At 40.6% G+C, this 21,653-nt stretch overlaps 1 pseudogene; it reads right to left on the bottom strand.

Annotated features, from left to right (window-relative positions):
- Positions 1 to 18,092: 18,092 nt before the first annotated feature.
- LOC110129777 (homeobox-containing protein 1 pseudogene) lies at positions 18,093 to 21,243 on the bottom strand (annotated as a pseudogene).
- Positions 21,244 to 21,653: the final 410 nt, after the last annotated feature.

Here is a 21,653-nt window from a genome sequence, read left to right as displayed (position 1 = left end):
CACCTAGCAGGACTATTTTCAGCACACAGGCCAGTGCTGATTTCTGTGGATGTATTAAACCACATCTTCTGTAAGGCAAGTTTTTGTGAAGGAAGTTATTCCTTAAGCCCATCCAGCTGTTTTCTCAAGTGTACCTTTAGGAATAACGGGACAGGAAGCCTGAGAAGACATAGTTAGCTCTGCACAACTCCTCACAACTACAACCCAAGAAAAATATCTCCAAGGAACGTACCTTGAGAGTTGCAGATCCACAGCACCTCCTTGTATGAAGGACAGTCATCGCGTTTATTTCCTTGGCCATTGTAAGTCCCGGATAATTACTTTTCTCATTCTCATTTAATTTGCATTAAGCCTAGTGTGTTTAGTTTTTGAGACCTAACACTCAAATCTGGCCTGTGGTTAGGAATGCAAGACTCCTGGGAAAACATCTGGTCTTATTCGGAATAAATGCCTGAATTTACTTTATTCTCCTCAAAAACCCCCTCTGAATGTCCTTCCTGATGAAGTCTATGCTGCACAATACATTATTTAAAAATAAAAATATATTCACAAATGACCATTGAAAGAATGGCAAGAGGAGAATGTTTGATACTGTATCACGAATCAAAAATTAAAATGATTACTAACATGATGCTATTTTTTGAAAGAACCACATGCCAATTCAAGCTATTCCAATTTGACAAATGAATTTTGAGTGAATTACAGACCTTTTCAACTCTCTCCTTTATTTTCACATTGTCAGCCTTTAACTTGATTGAGCCACTGTCATAATTGCAGAGAGGAAGATGTGGGTAAACTTTCTCTACAGTACCTTGGGTCCTGAGGGGTACAAACCATAATGGACAAGAGTATAGGAATATCTTAGTGTAAAGTAATGAATAGTCACTTAATATATATTGTTTGTCTTTTGCTAGCAAACATCCACACATATGTATAAGGTATATATGTGTGTATATGTATGCATTTGTGTATACATACAAGTAGGTGTGTACATGTATACATTGGGAGTTTTTTAATCTTGATTTGTGGGCTATGTTTGAGAAAAACCAGTTTCTCTAAACACACATTGATGCACCTCTAACTATAGCAAAAATAATACTGTGTATCTACCCCCTCTATTTGGAGAAGGAAATGGCAACCCACTCCAGTATTCTTGCCTGGAAAATTTCCATGGATGGAGGAGCCTGGTAGGCTACAGTCCATGGGGTTGCAAAGAGTTGGACACGACTGAGCAACTTCACTTTCTTTCTTTCTATAGCTCCTTTTAGAGAAGGAGATGGCAACCCACTCCAGTGTTCTTGCCTGGAGACTCCCATGGACGGGGGCGCCTGGTGGGCTACAGTCTATGGGGTTTACAAAAAGTCGGACATGACTAAGCAACTAACACACACACACCCTCTATTGTATAGAGTTAAAACCTCCAAGAAAACACTCGCTTAATTCTAAGTATTTATTTTTGCTTAGTGCTGGAAAGCTGAGAGACTCTACTTGCTTAAGTGATAAAATGCTGCTGAACATCATCTGACATAAGAAGGCACAGAGTTTACTGGAATTTACTGAGAGCAGGAATGATATAACCCTTGTACTTCTAGATTTATTCAATAATTCTCAGGAGTTAACATCAGTTATATTTTAATTTGACATGGGCTGATATTTTATGGAATGATATTTTATTATTTTATTAAAAAAACTTTTTTTGCAGTAAGTAAATACAGTAACATTGTTTGACTCCATTCTATTTTTTCAGGAATTTTCCACAGCAGGTACTCATGTGGAATACCACCATGGGATATGTTATATTCTACTTTTCTAGCCCTCCTGGAAATACTTAAAATACTTAAGAAGTTACACAGAAAGATCTTATTAACAGAGATCCAAGTACCACATCTTCTAATACTTAGTGTGCACTGTGAAGAATGACCGAGAATTCCTGCGTGACCTTAGGTCATGAAAGTCATCTCATCTCAGCACGTGTGTGATGCTGGAGACACATGCTTGTTTCCTCATTTTTCCCAGACTTTCCTGGATCCCCTGAAGTTAGTCCTCTTCACGAGGTACACTGACCATCTCATTGGCACGCATTTCTCAATCCTTCCTCTCCCTCACCTAAGCCACCAAAATCTAGAGGCTGTCAAAAATATCCTCTCTGTGGAACATGTTTGTAACTTTTCTGACCTTGTGTTTCTACTGCAGTCATTTCAATATCAGGTTCTTTGACACTGCCATGGGGTATTTTGATCACAGAAATTTTGACCCAACTTAAAAATAATGAAATACTGTAAGATAAGCTTTTATGTTAGTTGCATATATGCAAAGCCATCCTATGCTTGGGCGTTCCTTACCCATTTCAGCCTTACAGACTATAAGTGAGAATCAGAGGTCTCTGATGAAAACAAATGTCCATCAACAGAGGAATGGATAAAGAAGATGTGGCACATATATACTATGGATTATTCAGTTCAGTCGTTCAGTCGCTCAGTCGTGTCTGACTCTTTGTGACCCCATGAATCGCAGCACGCCAGGCCTCCCTGTCCATCACAAACTCCCGGAGTTTACTCAAACTCATGCCCATCGAGTCAGTGATGCCATCCAGCCATCTCATATTCTGTCGTCCCCTTCTCTTCCTGCCCCCAATCCCTCCTAGCATCAGGGTCTTTTCCAACGAGTCAACTCTTCGCATGAGGTGGCCAAAGCATTGGAGTTTCAGCTTCAGTATCAGTCCTTCCAATGAACACCCAGGACTGATCTCCTTCAGGATGGACAGGTTGGATCTCCTTGCAGTCCAAGGGACTCTCAAGAGTCTTCCCCAACACCACACTTCAAAAGCATCAATTTTTTGGCGCTCAGCTTTCTTCACAGTCCAACTCTCACATCTATACATGACCACAGGAAAAATGATAACCTGGACCAGACGGACCTTTGTTGGCAAAGTAACGTGTATGGATTATTACTCTGCTATAAAAAGAGAACAAAACTGAGTCATCTGCAGAGACGTGGATGGACCTAGCGACTGTCATACAGAGTGAATTAAGTCAGAAAGAGAAAAAACAAATACCATATATTAATGCATTTATGTGGAATCTGAAAAAATTGATATAAATGGTCTTATTTACAAAGCAGAAATAGAGACATAGACATAGAGAACAAATGCATGGATATCAGGGGGGAAACTGGGGATATGTGATGAGTTGAGAGATTGGGATTGACATATATACATTATGGATACTATGTATGAAATACATAACTAACGGGAACCTACTGTAGAGGTCAGGATACTCTGCTCAGTGCTCTGGGGGGGCCTGAATGGGAAGGAAATCCAACAAAGAGGGGATGTATACACACGTGAAATACTCATTTACTGTACAGGAGAAACTAACATGGCACTGTAAAGCAACTATGCTCCAATAAAAAAAAATTAAGTCACTAAAAAATAAAACAAATAATGTGGGCGTCAGCCAAGAGGTGTGAGTGAGTCAAGGAGTGGGTCAGAGGTTGGACAAACTACAGGTCACTGGGTGTCAAATTCAGCCACAGGCCCTCACCCCCAAAAGAGACCACCACCTGCTCTGAGCAAACTCTGTTTTTTGTTTTTCTTTTTTCCTGAAAAATCGCTTATATTTTGAAAGCGCCACATCATGACGTCTCAGATTTCTCCCTTATATTCAATAATATATAACTAGAAGGAAGAAGCTAGAGCAATATGCCATTCAGGTTGCACCAGAAATCTGCAATAACTTCTCTCTCAATAACATAGTTCATACATAAAACATCTTTGGTTTTCGAGAAGAGGACTTATAACCCATCTGGACGCAAATCCACTTTGCAAATGAGATTCCACTTCTGGTATGAAAGCATGAGACCCACTCCCCAGCAAAACTGGTCAAAATTATTAAATATATATATATATATATATATATATATATAAAAACAAGACAAAGTATTACATTATTTCATGGTTATATGTAAATTACCAATATATTTAAAATTTTATGCTTGTATGTATATACATACATGAGTCTTCTTTCAATAATTTTTTTTGATGTGGACCATTTTTTTTTTAACTTTTTACTTTGTACTGGAGTATAACTGATAAACGATGTTGTGATAGTTTCAGGTGGACAGCAAAGGGACTCAGTCATACATATACCTGTATCCATTCTCCCCTAAACTCCTCCCTTCCAGGCTGCCACATAACATTGAGCAGAGTTATGTGGGCCGTTTTTAAAGCCTTTATTGAATTTGTTATGATATTGCTTCTGTTTTTATGTTTTGGTTTTGTGGCCCCAAGGCATGTAGGATCTTAGTTCCCTGACCTGGGATCGAACCCATACTCCCTGCATTGGCAGACAAAGTCTTAACCATTGGCCCACCAGGGAAGTTTCTACACACGAGTCTTAATTGTCCTTGTCTCAGCTGGAGAGATGGAGGTTCCACACTCAGCGAGAAGCCCACAGGACCTAGGGTATTGCCCTGTGTCCTGCACTGAGCACCCGTTACGGTGTGACACAGAGCGAAGCATGCATTGTCTTGTTCCCAGCCCTGAAGCCATGGCTCAGAGATTCTGCCTGGAAGGAGAAGGAGGCCCTGGAACAGCTTACATTCTCTTCTCAAATAACCGACCTCTTTTGAAACAGAGTGCTGAGAAGTTCAAGCCTCAGGACCCTCTCACAAGCAGTAGAGGCTGCAGTGATGGGTGACTGGGAGGCGGTCAATGCTCCACATCACTAATCATCAAGTAAATGCAAATCAAAGCAACAATAACATGCTACTTTACCCTCATTGGAGAGCTAGAGTCAAAATGTCAAATAATAACAAATGTTATAAAGGATGTGGAGAAATCCTTTACACACTCATGGTGGAATTTAAAATGGTGGAGCCACATTGAAAAACAGTCTGGCTCTTCCTCAGGTGGTTAAGCTTAAAGTTAATGTTATGACCTAGCAATTTCACTCTGAGATGTAGACCCAAGAGAAATAAAAGTATGTCCTCACAAAAACTGGTGCACCCGTCTTCTCAGCAGCATTGTTCAAAGCAGCCTAAAGGTTGAAACAATCTGAATGGCCATCAGCAGATGAATGGATAAGCACCATGTGTCTAGCATAAAATGGAATATCGTTTGACTGTGAGAAGTAACAAGGTACTGGTATATACTATAACATGGGTGAATCCTTCTTTGTTTTTAAAAAGCAGGCTGTTGTTTTATTTTTATTTTTGCCTGAGCTGAGTCTTTGTTGCTTTGCTCGGGCTTTCTCTAGCTGTGGTGAGTGGGGGGCTATTCTTCATTGCAGCCTTCAGGCTTCTCACTGCAGTGACTTCACTTGCTACAGAGCACAGGCTTTAGGCGTGAGGGCTTCAGGAGTTGTGGCACTTGGGCTTAGCTGCCCCTCCACATGTGAGATCTTCCCAGGCAAGGGATCGAACCATGTCACTTAGCTGGCAGACAGATTCTTTTCCACTGCTCCACCAGTGAAGTCCAACATGGATGAATCTTCAAAACATTGTTTCAGTGAAAGAAGCCAGTTACAAAACCCCACACATCACATGATCCCATTAAGAAGAAATTTCCAGAATGGGCAAACCTATGGAAAGAAAAATTAAATTTGTGTTTGTGGAGAGCTGGGAAGATGAAGAACAGTGAAACGTAGCTGAAGAATAGGGTTTTCTTTTTGAGATAATGAAAATTTCCTAAAATTGATGGTGACATCAGTGATACCAGTTTCAGTATCTGTGAATATACTTAAATCTCTGGACTATACATGTTAAAAAGGTGAATTTTATGGAATATGAAATATATCTCAATAAAAATATTAAAATCTATGAACTCCAAAAGATATTTTTTTGTTGTTAATGGAAAAGAGAATAGTATCTTAATCATCTTTGGGTATTTGTATTTTAATCATATTTGGATAATTGTGGATATTCCTCTTTATTCTCAGTGTAACCAACAAGTCAGTTCAGTCAGTTCAGTCGCTCAGTCGTGTCTGACTCTTTGCAACCCCATGGACTGCAGCACACCAGGTTTCCCTGTCCATCACCAACTCCTGAAGCTTGCTCAAACTCATGTCCATCAAGTTGGTGATGCCATCCAACCATCTCATCCTCTGTCGTCCCCTTCTTCTCTTGCCTTCAATCTTTCCCAGCATCAGGGTCTTTTCCAATGAGTCAGCTCATTGGAACCAACAAGTAGTAACTTCTTAAAAAGTAATTGAAATGCCTACTCTGAAACCACATCCATGAACTTTTCATCCTCTTTAGAGCTTATTTGCTTATCTTGCATTTTCAGCGGTTCTTTAATCATGAATGATTTTTGTGATTATACATCAGTCTTTTGGAAAATATTGGCTTAGTCAGTTATGCAGATTTTCCATATCTTGTCACAATTTATTATCTAACAGCAAACATCATATTTAAGTTTTGGTTTTTTTTTTTAATTGCTGGCCACACTGGGCCTTCACTGAAGGCTTTCTCTAGGCAAGAAAGCTTCTCTTGTTGCAGGACACAGGCTCTAGAACACAAGGCTGCAGTAGTTGATGTGCCCAGGCTTTCTAGCTGTGGCACACAGGTTTGGTAACCCTCAGCACAAGGAAGCTTAGTTCCCCGTCTAGGGATTGAACCTGTGTCCCCTGCATTGGAAGGCGCATTCTTAACCACTGGGTCACCAGGGAAGTCCCATGGTGGGACATTTCAAACAGGTTATAGCAAGTCAATGTAGTTTCTCACTTTAGACACAGGCTGTTGGAAAACAATCAGTGGTATGTTACTCAATTTGAGTTGCAAAATATATCTTTATTGTCCTTTCTGATTATAAGTTAAAGTATTATATAATTCAGTATTGGTAATAAAAATAAAAATAGCTTTGAATATCTTTAAAAATGAATAAAATGTAGTTAAACTAAAAGAAACAAAGCAATAGTTGTAACAATACAAAAATGAATAAAAAGGTCCATAATCTTGGTGGGTGTGGGTAGATGAAGTGGCAGGGTTATAACTTTAAAATGTGGCTTTACACCTTGATGGGGTCATTTTCATACAGGAATGTCAAAACTGATAGTTTAAAATGGCCTTGTCAGTATGCTCCACATTGCTATGGAATTGCCCTCTTTGTTGCAATCAATTCATCTCCTGGATTTTTGATCTGCTAACAGCTATTGTCGCCACCTCCCAAGAATCCATGACCTGTTCTTTCATTTCAGGCCATTAAATCAGCTTTTTAAAATCCACGATTCAGCACCATTAAATTTCTACTGATTTTACTGAGGAAAGAGTGAGTTGTCTTACCCTAAAACCTAATCATTCTCTCTTCTCTTTGCTTTTCTGGCCAAAGACTCACATTCTGTTTGCTTTGAGTTTTGTTTTTTTTTTTCTTTCAGTCTATCCTCCAGGACACTCTGCCCATATTTTTTCCAATTCTGTTTCTTTTTATTGCAAATATTTATATATGTATTTTAAAATAAAATATTAAAATTTTAACATCTTAATTAAATAATCATAGACATATTTATATAAAATTGTTATATAATTCTATTCAGTAATAACAGTGTACATTTAGCAATGTGTTCTATTAAAATAGAACCCTAAACTAAAGGGAAAGGCTAGACTAAAGGAGACGAAAAAAAAAAGAGCATAAATCCAAAAGGTCACACAGTTTGTCTTTTTATAAACCGGGAAAAGAGCTCACTTGGATTTAGCTTGTGAAACTTTACATGCGGCATAGTTGCTTACAACTATGACACTTCTCCTGTCATTGTACACTTTACAAGGACTTTTTCAAGAAACCATGGCTAAGCATGTTCTCAGCTACTGAAAGACTGTCCTTTGGTTTGTTTTTGACTTTAATTGGTCTTTGGAGTGCTTTCTCCAATTACCAAAAAAATGCATCCATTGCTCAACTCTTAAGTAAAAATGCTACCAAGATTATTTCTGCTCTGATAGCATTATTTAACATGATTCTGGAAGTGTTGCAACAGTAAAACCAATTGCATATGATTTCAGAGCTAATGCTATGGAAAGGACACAAATTCAAGAAAGATTATAGGAGAATGGGAAGAAACCCAACACAGATGTTTTAAATAAAAGTACTTTAATGAGGGAGTTACACAGAGAGCTGCAGCCAGGCATACTGAGATATCCAAACTTGAAATTGTCAATACCAGTAAAGCTGAAGGGACACGAAAATGGGGGTGCACTATGGAAGTCCTGGCATCAGTCTGTAGTTCAGAGACACCCGGAAGAACTCCGATCACTCAGGGACACAGACAAAGGAGAAAGGAAGAGGGAAGTTATCCCAAATCTTCTTTCCTTTGGTCTTTGACTTCTGGCAAGTGTCTCCCACTGCTCAAATCTAAGGGGGAAAAAACTGCCAACCAGGGATCCCGGGGAATGAACCCTATAGGTTCATATGAAGAGAAGTCCAGGACAGGGAATTTACCTGTGAAGGTAAATGTTGACTCAGATACCCAGGGACTGGGAGAAAGGAGCCCGGGGACCTCAAGACACATTCCTCTGCCAAATATCCAGGATCCAGATGGAACTGCCAATTTTCAGCTCTTCTGCGAAAACAGCATAGCTTTTAAGAGGTATTGCCCCTGGTGAGTCAAACCTGCATTTCCCTTTGCTGTCTCCTCATGAGTTCACTTCTGGGGAAGATCCCTTCTTTCATGGTCATCTTCTAGTTACCTAGATTATGCATTAAAATTTCCTTGGGAAGAGATTCAGAAACGGAAATAGGCAAATTAAGCATTCTTTTCACAGAGTCTGCATGGAAAACTGGAATGCTCTGTTGGGCCAGGGAAGTCAGTTTATTGGTCGAGAGGTCATAGCCTACTCTTTTTCTTGATGTTGCTGCCTGCACATGGAATGATTATTTCTGGCATCCTTGCCCCATTTTCATCTCAAAAGGCAGGGCTACTAGTCACTACCTTATAATTATGATAATAACCAAGGCATTATTGTTGAGTGGTACCACAGTCATCAGCGAACAGATTCAAATCTGTATAGTGCTTACAGCCCTGACTGTAAGGGAAGCACTCATGAAGTACATCATGCTACTTGGCCTGTCATATGACATCAGCATCATGTACCTGTGTCGGCCAGGGCCACAGTAGGAAAAAAATTCCACTCTGATGACTCATCAGAAGAGTTTTTAATGAGATAATTTCAGGGGTATGCCCATAGTTAAGTGTACCTACAAAGGATGCTGAAGCACCCAGAAATGTTTAACCGTGGGAAGCTTTGACCACCCCTAGGGCAGACGGGACAAAGGTAGGTGGTGGGTAATGCAGCCAGATCCCTGTGAGAGTTGCTCGGAGATAAGAAACAAGGGACACACCTGCTCCTTCCACTGCCATCTCTGGTTGATCCCACCCCTGGCTGCACCTCACTACTGGCCAGTGGCAAAGGGGCTCAGTCTGTGTGGCCCATCGGGGCAGCCTGCCTCATAGGAACAAGGCAGAGAACAGCAATTTGGGGGAAGAAGGTGTAGAGCTGAAAACAGCTAGCACAGATAGCATCTCTCCATAATAACTCACTAATTTGCTTAGTTGTTCAGTCATGTCTGACTCATTGAGACCCTTTGGACTGTAGCCCACCAGGCTCCTCTGTCCATTGGATTTTTTTTCTGTGTCCAGGCAAGAATACTGGAGTGATTTGCCATTTTCCCCCTCCAAGGGATCTTCCTGACCCAGGGATTGAACCTGTGTCTCCTGCATTGCAGGCGGATTCTTGCAATGGATTCATTGTAGCCATTATATAATAGGGAAATTATTGGGAGAAGCCTTAATTTGCATTCTTTTCAGGGGGGTCTCAACTACTGAAATGCCAAATGATCTTGCTATTTATATAAAAATACCTAGCCAGACTGGAAAGCAACATCAGAGTTTCCATCTCAGGGCTAACAGTGTGGCTGAGGCGCAGAAATACTACTACTAATACAATTTGTTTTGTAGAATTTAATTTGCTATATTAAATACATATATATCATTTATCTTCCATTTTTGTCTTATTAGCAACCTCTTTCAAAAATGCTCAGCTTTTCCCCATAAACCCCCCAACATCTGGTACATGCTTTCAAAAGAGTAGGATTGTTAATTTATGGAAAATCCTTCAAATATAAGTTGAGTACTATTATTTAGCATCAAAGCACAGTGGCTAGGGATTTGCTGTGTCACCTTTTTTTCGTAGTTAGTATGCCCAAATTTATGTCTCCTCCCCCATTGTAGTTTCATTGTATTAATATCTGTCACATCACAAATAATATGGTCAATCACAGAATGTCCCTATGGTCGAGTATATTGTTTTTCTAAATCTGGTATTTTAACTGCTTTTCATTTTAAAAGATGAACAGCAAAATTGATTCCAGACCCCCAAAGTAAACCATATTAGTAACTTGTAAGAAGAAACATCACTTTGCAAATGAAAATTTCACCAAGTAAAGTTTCATTGAATCATAGCCTTTATAAGGACAACATCCTTCCAGTTCAATCTTCAGATACAATTGTTGCCATGCCTTCGGCTCTCTTGCTGTTAGAACTGCATCTAATGAGGTTAACTCTCCCTTTGATATCATTTGAAGCAAGCTATTTACACAGTTGTAGCTATAATGACTCCAGAGACTTTTCACTTCTCCATATTTTTATTAACGTTGTAACATCTAGGACTAAAAAAAGTAAAATATATTTTACATTTTAAATATTTACTTGGATCTTTTATGATTGGTAATTTTACAATCTCATGTGCCTTCAGAGAAAAAAAATAATTTATCTTTCCTTAGAACACAATGCAACTTTAGAAATGGCTTCTCCTTCAAGACAAGTCCACATTCACCTTTCCATGTTTCCCAAATCCCATTGACTGGTACCTCTCAAGCTCACACACACACACACACACACACACACACACCCCATTATAGCACTACAGAAAAATAACTGGAGCTGGCTCATATTAATGATTCAGAAACTGTAATTTCTATAAAATAAAAGCAAAGGGATCATACTGCAAGGCATCTAATTATAGACTAGTGTTCGAAGACTCAATTCAGGTCAAAGAGGGGAATTTGGGATAAGGCAAATAAATGCATTTTCTGAACTAAACCCCAACAAAGGTTCCACTTTGAGCCTGCCCTGGAGCCTTATGCAAGTCTGGGGGCTTTGTTCTGTCCTGCTCTGAGTGCCCAGGGTACAGCTGAAGCTTATGTCACATACTGACTGACTCCTTTCTGTGAAATGAGACCCACCCCAGTGACCCACTGCATGGATGGGTGAGGATGGAGATGCATGCAGTGGTCATCCATCTAACTTGAGGCTTTTCATACACCCGCCCTCAGTGAGCAGTAACTTGCCAGAGATGGTGATGAAATCTCTCAAACTTTCCTCCTGTAGAGGCCCTTCCCCAGCTGTCAGCATGCTCTGAACCCTAACCCTAACCCTAACCCTAACCCTTCCGACACCTGAAGAGAAACAAGCCAACCAACCAGCCACCAGGACCGCAAAGCCAACTGTAGGCTCAGTGCTTACAATTGTTCCCCATCTACTTTTTTGTGACTCCATAGCTTTAAATACTATTATGAGTGTACCACTCACACATTAATATCTTCACCCTGGTGTCTCCCATCCTCATACGTACATACCCAAATGCCTTTGGTATATATAACTAGATTTTAAAACAAATGAGCATGCTACATTATATTTATGCACTCAGATATTGTAAGACTGATTCATAATTGCTAATAAATCTTGAACATTAATTTGAAACAAGATCTATGTGTTTAGCAAATGGAACCTGGTTTATATTAACAATTGGGTGGGAAAGTGTGAAATAACCGTAACTGAAAGAATGAATTATATATGTATGTGCTGTGCTTAGTCGCTCAGTCATGTCCAACTCTTTGTGACCCCATGGACCGTGCCTGCCAGCCTCCTCTGTCCATGGGGATTCTCCAGGCAAGAATACTGGAGTCGGTTGCTATGCCTTCCTCTAGGGGATCTTCCCAACTCAGGGATGGAAGCCAGGTCTCCCACAATGCAGGCGGATTATTAACCATCTAAGCCATCAGGGAAGCCCAAGAATATTGGAGTGGGTACCCTATCCCTTCTCCAGGGAATCTTCCTGTTTAAGGAATCAAACCGGGATCTCCTGCATTGCACATAGATTCTTTACCAGCTGAGCTACCTGGGAAGTCCATATATATGTGTATGTATATATATCTTACCAGTTACTGGGAAGTTTCCTTTGTATTTTTCATTCCTTTAACTATCCCATGGAATTATTTCCACTGTCCTGAGATCCCCTTTTCTTATCCATTGATAACCAACAAAAGACATGGTTAGTGGGCAATTATGTTCCCAGGGATTTTTGCTTTTGTAGATATCTATTTCACCCTATCTTATATTACTCAAATCATAAAAGATTCTCAGACACATCAGTTATCAATTATTTCCACCTATTAATATTTATGGCTTTAGCGAAGTGTCTATTTTTAGGAGAATATATCTTTTCAGAATATTTATTTTATATCATATATATATTGGAATCCCACTAGACATAGTGTAGGTAGAAAAATCATTTTTACCACTATGTGCACCAGTGTAAAGCAAATGAACAGTTACTCATATAATGCAAATTTTAAATATTCAAACCAAATGACATAAGTTTAACTTATTTTATTGCTTACAATGATGGCTGTCACAGTGAATAAAACACATTTCACATATATGTTCATTAACTTACTTAGTTTTATAACAGACACACATAATACACACATATATACATACTACCCTTCCTAGCTTATAATTCTTTTTGTGTTTTTTTTTTTTTTTTTGGCTTTTTTTTTTTTTTAATTCCAGTGGACTATAGTTGATTTACAGTGTTGTGTTAGTTTCAGGTATACTGCAAAGTGATTCAGTTATACATATATTCATTCTTTTTCACATATATTCATTCACTGTTTTCTCATATAGATTATCACAGTTCTTAATTCAACTGAATTCAGTATTTTAAAAATTTCACACCTACTCCTTTACACAAAACAGAGATAATTGATTACACACTAGTGTCACAGTTACTCAAGGCTTCCCGATGTAAGGTGACTGGATGAAAGAATCCAGTTTTACACTTTAAACATTTAGGTGAAAGATACACTATAAGATCAATGTCAAATTGCTGGGGAAAAATAATGTATCATATAGATTTCCATCTATGGATCTCCTGTGATCATTTCAGGTAGGCAATCTCACATCAATCCAGTCTTCCTCTCTCTATATAGTGTTGAGTCTCTCGGTGCTGGAACACTTCTTTGAACCAATGTTCAGGTAAGACCCTCATGCTTCTCGACGGTTTTGTCTGATCATTGAACACCCACTGAGTGTAGCCTTTGTTGTCTTTCCATTAGCAAAGTCCGTCTAACATCCACACTCAGTGACAGTCTTCATCCCCATCAGATTCTTTTCACAATCTTCCGAGGTAGGGAAGAGGTCACCAGGGGTACATTTCCTATTCTACATTGTTTTAAAGCCCTCTTCACTTGCAATAAATACTTTCATATCTTTCAGCTTCTCTAGTAGCAGTGAATCTCTTGAGATTTCTTTGAAAGAGGTATCCTCAGATTAAAATCGATTCTTTCAGTGATTCACTAAAAGAAGTGAAAGGAATTAAGTGGTGAATATCATCTAACTTGGCTGAAAATATCACCGGTGACTTCTGAAGTGATCCAAGAGTTCTGTGCTCAGACCCAGCACATACCTGTGCTTTACTCCAAGGTCAGAGCTCAAAGCAGAAGAGCCTATAACCTTAAGTTTTAATTTTTTTTTTCAGTTACAATAAATTCATGGAATGTGTGCAAATTACTAAAGTAATTAGAGCTTATACTATCCTTCCTCTGTTATCTTCCTTGAATAAACACTTAGACGGTTGCTTGGAGTAGGGAGAAGGGGGGGAAGAGAGAGGGAGCTTGGGATGGACATGTACAGACTGCTATATTTAAAATCGATAACCTACTGTATAAAACCTACTATACAGCACAGGGACCTCTGCTCAGCGTTATGTGGCAGCCTGGATGGGAGGGGAGTTTGGCAGAGAATGGATACACGTATATGTATGGCTGAGTCCTTTCACTGTCCACCTTAATTTATCACAACATAGTCAATTGGCTATACTCTACTATAAAGAGAGAAGTTTAAAAAAACACAAATACATTTTCTATTTTGAAAATAAACTCATTTCCTCAAAGAACAGGCTCCAATTGCTTCCCAAGGATATTTAGAGAGATGGTGAGGCCACTGACCAAGAGGTGTGATTTGACACTGAGGGAACATAAAAAAAAACTGTTTAGTTGTTGCCACCTATTGTTCACTTAAGGTGGCCGGATAATGTGCACGTACAAGAGAGAAGCAGAGAAAGGGAGTCTGCAGAAGGGAAAGGAGCCTGCCTTAACAGATAACCCAGTATCAATCCTCACATTTTCCTTGGACATTTTTAAGTCCCCTGGACATACACTTCTCTCATTCCACAAAGAACCACTGAGCAGCTACTCTGTGTCAGAGACTGCACCTCCTGAAGATACACAGGGGCCAAAGACAGGACTAGTCGTTTTCACAAGATCGCTGGCGCCCAAGGGACAGCGCTATTCCTCTGGTCACTCCTGTGAGGCCCTGATGGGCAGGACCGTCACCATGGGCCACACCCCGTGTGCACATTAAAATGTATCTGGCTCAGCAGCTGGGAAACCTGGTATCCAGAGACTTCAGTAAAAAGGTTAAAATATAAATTTAGGATTTTTTTCTCTCTCTCTCCAAAAGCTGCCTGTCAGATGATTTCTACAAAGTTCTAGCAAATCCCAGAAACCAGAGATAAACAACTTTCCCATGAGATCCATAAATTTTGAAAAACACTAAACTGGAGAAAACTGCCAAGTTTCCAAAAGTTACACATTTTTCTAAGCTTTATCTGAAATTCTGATCATACCATGAGGCCAGATAGAAAATTAAAAATAATCTATCCATTAGACGTTATATCAAGTGAAGTCAGAAAGAGAAAAACAAATATTGTATAATGCTGCTTATATGTGGAATCTAGAAAAATGATACAGAGGAACTTATTTACAAACAAGAAATAGGGACACACACTAGAGAACAAATTAATGGATATCAAAGGGGGAAGAAGAGGGTGGGAAGACTGGGAGATTGGGATTGACATGTACACACTATTGATGCTATGTATAACATAGGCTGGAGACGGGCATGGCAACCCACTCCAGCGTTTTTGCCTGGAGAACCCCCTGGACAGAGGAGCCTGGTAGGCTACCGTCCATGGGGTCACAAAGATTCGGACATGACTGAGCGATTAACACACACACATGTGTTTTAGTTAAGTGTGTGTACATCACTGTTATCACTGTTATAATATAGACAACTAATGAGAACCTATGTTATAGCACAGTGAATTTGACCCAATGCTCTGTGATGGCCTAGATGGGAAGGAAAATCCAAAAAAGAGGGGATATATGTATACATATAACCGATTCACTTTGCTGAATAGCAGAAACTAGCTACCAACACTGTAAAAATGACTGTACTGCAATAAAAATTAATTTTAAAAAAAGATTCAGTTAAATGCTGGTGTAATGTTGGTGGGTGTAGCTTTACTTAGAGTGGTTTTAAGAATTCCACATCTGGAAATTGTATACACTAAGATGCTAAACATGACACTGTTTAACATAGCAAAAACAATTTAAAAGCTAAACATCTACCACTTAGTTATATTGAGAACTGAACAAAGTCATGCTTTGTTCAAGGCTTCAAAATGTTTAATTATTATGATCTTACATATATATTTAGCATTTATAATGAGAAACTATTTACCTTGCCAAGCAGAAACATATTTTAAAACTATCTCTATAATAAATCAATGTAAGAAAAGTGAAGAGAGAAAGCAAGCAAAATAGCAATGTTTCTGGAAAGATGCTTGCCAAACTATTAACTTACAGGTGTTCATATATTTTAGTTATATAAATATGACATTCAAGTGATCATTAACTACATGCATTGCCTTTTCTGATACAGAACCATGTTTGCAAGCCAGTGATTTACAGAACAAGATCCTCATGTGTGCATCTCTATAGACTTAACTGCAATGCAATGATTATTTGCTGAATAAATACAAACATATACGAGTAAGTGAAGTTTTGAATAACATTGTAAAAACATCATACAGTTTATCTGGAGAAAAAGCAGCTAATTGTCAATCATGGTAGATAAGAAAACCTGACATGAGGCAAGATCCCCTTTTGAGTTGAGAACATGAACAGCCAGACTAAGCTATGTATTTGTTTTTATTTTAATCTTTATCTTATATTAGAGTATACTTGATTCAGTTATACATATACATCTTGAATAAAGTTTAGAAATAGAGGGAGGTGTATTTTGCACCCTCCCTTTTCTCCACTCAGTTTCATATTCAAACACTCAGGGCTCTCCTATTCTCTCCCACTTTTAACAAAACCTGCTTTCAGGAAAGTATTAGGTACCTGTCATGTCCATGTTGACATGAATCCCATTCATTGTTCCCCGTCCCAGGTGTCGTGGTGAGATTTAGTTTGAATAATCTCCTTCTGCTTTGTAGTTAGGCTCTTTGGTCATCAGACATCCAAAATCATGCCTATGGGCCTAACATGTAAAGCTGGCTGATGTGACTTGCTTAGAAGACAGCAGCTTAGGCACTAATGCTGTTTGAAATGGATGGGAATAGATGGTTTTCAGTTGTGTGTTTTAAAAGAATTGATGGGTTTGTTCACATAAGCAGCCTCAAATTCAGTGCTTAGACCCCACTGATGTGAAAAATGGTTCAGTAACTACCTAAATGGTCCCTGCAAATGATGTTGGATGATCTGACCCCTGACACCTGACCACTCTCACCAGAGGTGAGCTGGTTGGGAGCAAGTCCAGCTGGTTCCACGGGAGAGAAGGGGAAAAGACTGGGTTTCAAAGCTAGTTGAACTCCACAAGACCTATACCAGGGCCCAGCTTGCTCTGCCATGCCCTCACTGGAGCTTTTCTTGAGCATTCTGTTAGAATTCAGTCCCTCAGCCACTAGGATTTTCTATTTTCCTTTTGCCGCCTTAATTTTCTCCATAACACCCCTCAGCATGTGACCTCCTCCATATTTTTAATTCATCTTATTTATGGTCCATTTGCCTTCATGGAAGCATAAGCCCCATGAGGGCAGAAATCTTTGTCATTCCATTTGCCATTGTGAGCTCCGTGTCTTAAACTGTTTGGTACATAATAGGTGCTCAATATTGAGTTCAGTTCAGTCACTCAGTCGTGTCCGACTCTTTGCAACCCCATGAACTGCAGCACGCCAGGCCTCCCTGTCCATCACCAGCTCCCTGAGTTTACTCAAACTCATGTCCATTGAGTCAGTGATGCCATCCAACCATCTCATCCTCTGTCAATCTCTTCTCCTCCTGCTTTCAATCTTTCCCAGCATCAGGGTCTTTTCAAATGAGTCAGTTCTTCACATCAGGTGGCCAAAGTATTGAGTTTCAGCTTCAGCATCAGTCCTTTCAATGAATATTCAGGACTGATTTCCTTTAGGATGGACTGGTTGAATCTCCATGTGTTCAAGGGACTCTCAAGAGTCTTCTCCAACACCACAGTTCAAAAGCATCAATTCTTCCGTGTTCAGCTTTCTTTATAGGCCAACTCTCACATCCATACATGACTACTGGAAAAACCATAGCCTTAACTAGATGGACCTTTGCTGGCAAAGTAATGTCTCTGCTTTTTAATATGCTGTCTAGGTTGGTCATAATTTTTCTTCCAAGGAGCAAGCATCATTTAATTTCATGGCTGCAGTCACCATCTGCAGTGATTTTGGAGCCCCCAAAATAAAGTCTGTCACTGTTTCCACTGTTTCCCCATCTATTTGCTATGAAGTGATGGGACCAGATGCCATGATCTTAGTTTTCTGAATGTTGAGTTTTTTGGGGTTTTTTTTGAGTTCTCAAAATGAAAAAAAGATTTACAAATATAAATATCTTTAAAAAGTAACAAAAGTGCTACATATGTGATCAAGGAAAAAAATTCCATTAGTTACTACCATTTAAAGTAGATTAAACTTTACAAATATTACCACATCCATTATCAATATGGCTTCCAATTATTAAATAAATTGCCTGTAGCAATATAGCTTTTCACAACTCTACAAGGACAGAGCAAAGAGAACACCAAAGCAAGTCACATCTCGCAGACCCACCATGGAAGTGGCAAACGTCCCCTGCTTTTTTCTGTTCCTACTTAGGAAAGCTCTTGTGCGTGTGACAGTCAGCAGGCATAATCCCACCAGAGAGTCCTCTACCAACCTCTCACGTTGAGGGGGTTCAGCGTAATGGCTACAGGGACTGGAAGTTCGTCCACTCACTTCTGGCCTTAGTTCCATCCTCGAATCACCTTTTTGTTTTTTTGGTAGCAAGGAGAGGGGACACAGACAGGAGGCAGAGCCGCTTCCACGATGACTTCCAGCACCTTTCCAGGTAGGCACGTACCTGTGCCACGTACTGTATAGTGGTTCTAATAACATCCACCATTATTATACATTCAGCTCATGGTTTTTCCCAATGCTCTCAAGCTGGGTTTTGTGGGTTTTTTAACTTTTTTTTTTTTTGTCATTTTTCTGTTTAATCATGGTCTCAAAGGCAGAAGGCAGTATTTTATCTACTCAGTCACACAGCTTGTGAGAGGAAAGGATGTCTGTGTCAGGCATCTTAACATCAACTGAAATCTGAGACTGAGTTTTTCCACTGACATTCTTAGCACAGCACCCAAAGAAGTATAATCTAGCCACAGTGTGACTATTATGAGGCACGGCTTATTGCGGCTGGAAATCAATTATTCCCACGTGGAGGTGGGGGTTCTAGTGTTCCTTTTACTCTGCGGACACTCCCCAAATGGTGTCTGTCAATCCTGGCCACACTACCTCAGCTTGCATCCTACCAGTCTTGGGGAAGGAAGAGGGGTGTAGACTAGTGTTACAGGAGTCTAAAGGTACCCAAAGTTTTACACGGAGCCTACTATTTGAGAACTGAGGGCTAGCTAAATACCTGGAAGCACTCTCTTGGAATGCTAAGACAGAGCAGCAAGATTTTCTAGCCTCGGGGGCTGGGAGAGGGAAGTTTGGTTGGTTGGTTGGTTGGTTATTAGTTACTGGGAATTAATACTGAGAGAGTATATGCAAGGCTGAGGGCACCATGCCATCTTCACAGAACAAGACCCTAAGGGCTAACCGACATACAAGAAACTGCAAGTTATTCTGTAAGAACACATGTTAAGGACCGAGAAAAGTCTGCTAAGGTGCTACGTCTAAACTAAGTTAACTTCTCGCGTTCAGCCCTCCCTCATCAGTCGTCATCCAGGGCCTCTGTCTTGATTTCGTTGGCTCCTTGTCGGGCCAGTGCCAAGACAGTGTGGTTGACCGCTGCCATTTCCACGGCTAACGAGATGGGGTCTTGGTGGTCACTATGGCTAGTGCTGTCATCCTGCTCCGAGTAGTCATCCCCGCCCACGTCATCACTGTTGGAGTGGCCTCCCGGACTCTGTACATCTATCCCATGACTCTCCAGGATTGCTGCTTCGATATTGGCTCGTCTCCTGATCTCCTTCCGCCTGTTAGCAAACCAATTATATACTTTCAGGGAGGTAACTCGTTCCAGATCTGACAGTTTTTTGCCTGGCTTCTGTATCACTGCGTTGCAAGCATTTGCAATTTCTTCTCTCTTTGCTTCATCTGGGTATTGATTCTCATTGAAGTAACTTTCCACGACAGCCAGACACTCCTTTCTCCAGGTAAATCGACTGCCTCGCCGTAGTCGGAAGGTGCCAGACGTGGCTGAGACTGGGGGAGGCGTTTGTCTCCACTCTGGGTCCTCTATTGGAATGGGTGCTGGTCTCATACTTAGCGTAGCCCCAGGGTTTGTCTTTTCAAGTTGATACCATCGGTAAAATGCTCTTTTCCTCTGTTCACTCAGGTCTGATCCCTGCTGCAACAACCAGTGAGAGATCCGGCTCTGGCTGATACCTGTAACCTGTGCAACAACTGCTTGGGAAATCCTCCGATTGGCAAGAAAGGCTATGATTTCCTCTTTTATCACACTGCTGTCCCTCCTCATTAATTCCTCCACTTTATCATCTACATCTAGGTCCTCTTCTGAGGCTTCAAAACTGTATGACCTCTGACCCATGCTGTTGGCATGGTAGCGAGTTGGTGACATCTTCCCATTGGACGTGGATAATCGCTCGTTATTCTCCCTCCCGTTCTGATTGGTAGTACAAGGCTGTGGGGAGGTGTCGTAACTATTGCCAGGTGACGGGGACATGCCCGAATGCTGGGTTTGCGTGGAAGCTGTAGCTGTAGAGGAAGATGCTGGAACATTGTTGGTACTATTCCCATACGAACTTCCTCCATAGCTGGACCTTCTTCCAAACTTGTCGCTATGCTCTTGATCAAGGCGGTCCAGAGTTTCCAAGGCATGGAGAATTTCATGTTTAGTCATTCCAGTACTCCGGAGGCGCTGGAGCAGATCTATCTGCTCTATGGTAAATCTGGGTTCATCTGTATAGTGAGACATGGTTTCCAGCAAAACCACTGGAAAGGAACTGAGCATACTTTACATGAGGTGAATCAATATCCTTGCTAGAGATGACCAGCGTTATTTATCATTCTCAAGTCATGAGGAGAGGCTCTGCACCTGAGCTGGGGAGCACGCAACTTTCTCATACTTCTGCCTTTGAACACCTGGGGCTCAGAAAGCTTGCTGAGTTCTCTCCGCCCGGCACGGCCCCCTCCCCAACGTCCCAGTACGAAGGGCTGAGGTCTGAGGTGGGAGGGGTGTCTTCCGCGTGGAGCGCCGGTCGGGAGGGGTCTGGGGAGGGGTTGAGGCCGGCGCAGGAAGAGGAGAAGGGGGAGGGGAGGCCCCTATCTCCCAGTCTCCCCCTGAAAAACCTCCCTTGTCTCTGAATATTGAGTTTTAAGCCAACATTTTTACTCTCCTCTTTCACTTTCATCAAGAGACTGTTTAGCTCTTCGCTTTCTGCCATAAGGATGATGTCATCTGCATATCTGAGGTGATTGATATTTCTCCCAGCAATCTTGATTCCAGCTTGTGCTTCCTCCAGCCTAGCGTTTCTCATGATGTACTCTGCCTATAAGTTAAATAAGCAGGGTGACAATATATAGCCTTGATGTAATCCTTTCCTGATTTGGAACCAGTCTGTTGTTCCATGTCCAGTTCTAACTGTTGCTTCTTGACCTGCACACAGATTTCTCAGGAGGCAGGTCAGGTGGTCTGGTATTCCCATCTCTTGAAGAATTTTCCACAGTTTGTTGTGATCCACACAGTCAAAGGCTTTGGCATAGTCAATAAAGCAGAAATAGATGTTTTTCTGGTACTTAGTAGGGGCTCAATATAGATGCATTAAATAAACTGTTGACAAAATAATTAATAATTGCCATAAATAGTCCCTGGTATAAAGTATGATGATGGAGAAAGCTAAATCAGTTTGTTGGGAGGGGAAGGGGCACTTGGCAGAGCATGTGATAGTTGAGGATGAGTAATTGATAAGAATTCGCCAGGGGGAAGGGAGAGGAGGTACATCAGGTAAAGTGCC

This window comes from Odocoileus virginianus, chromosome 9 (genome assembly GCF_023699985.2).
Source record: "Odocoileus virginianus isolate 20LAN1187 ecotype Illinois chromosome 9, Ovbor_1.2, whole genome shotgun sequence".
Taxonomy (NCBI): domain Eukaryota; kingdom Metazoa; phylum Chordata; class Mammalia; order Artiodactyla; family Cervidae; genus Odocoileus; species Odocoileus virginianus.
Note: the sequence above shows the minus strand (reverse complement) of the source record. Positions and strands in the feature narration are given on the sequence as shown.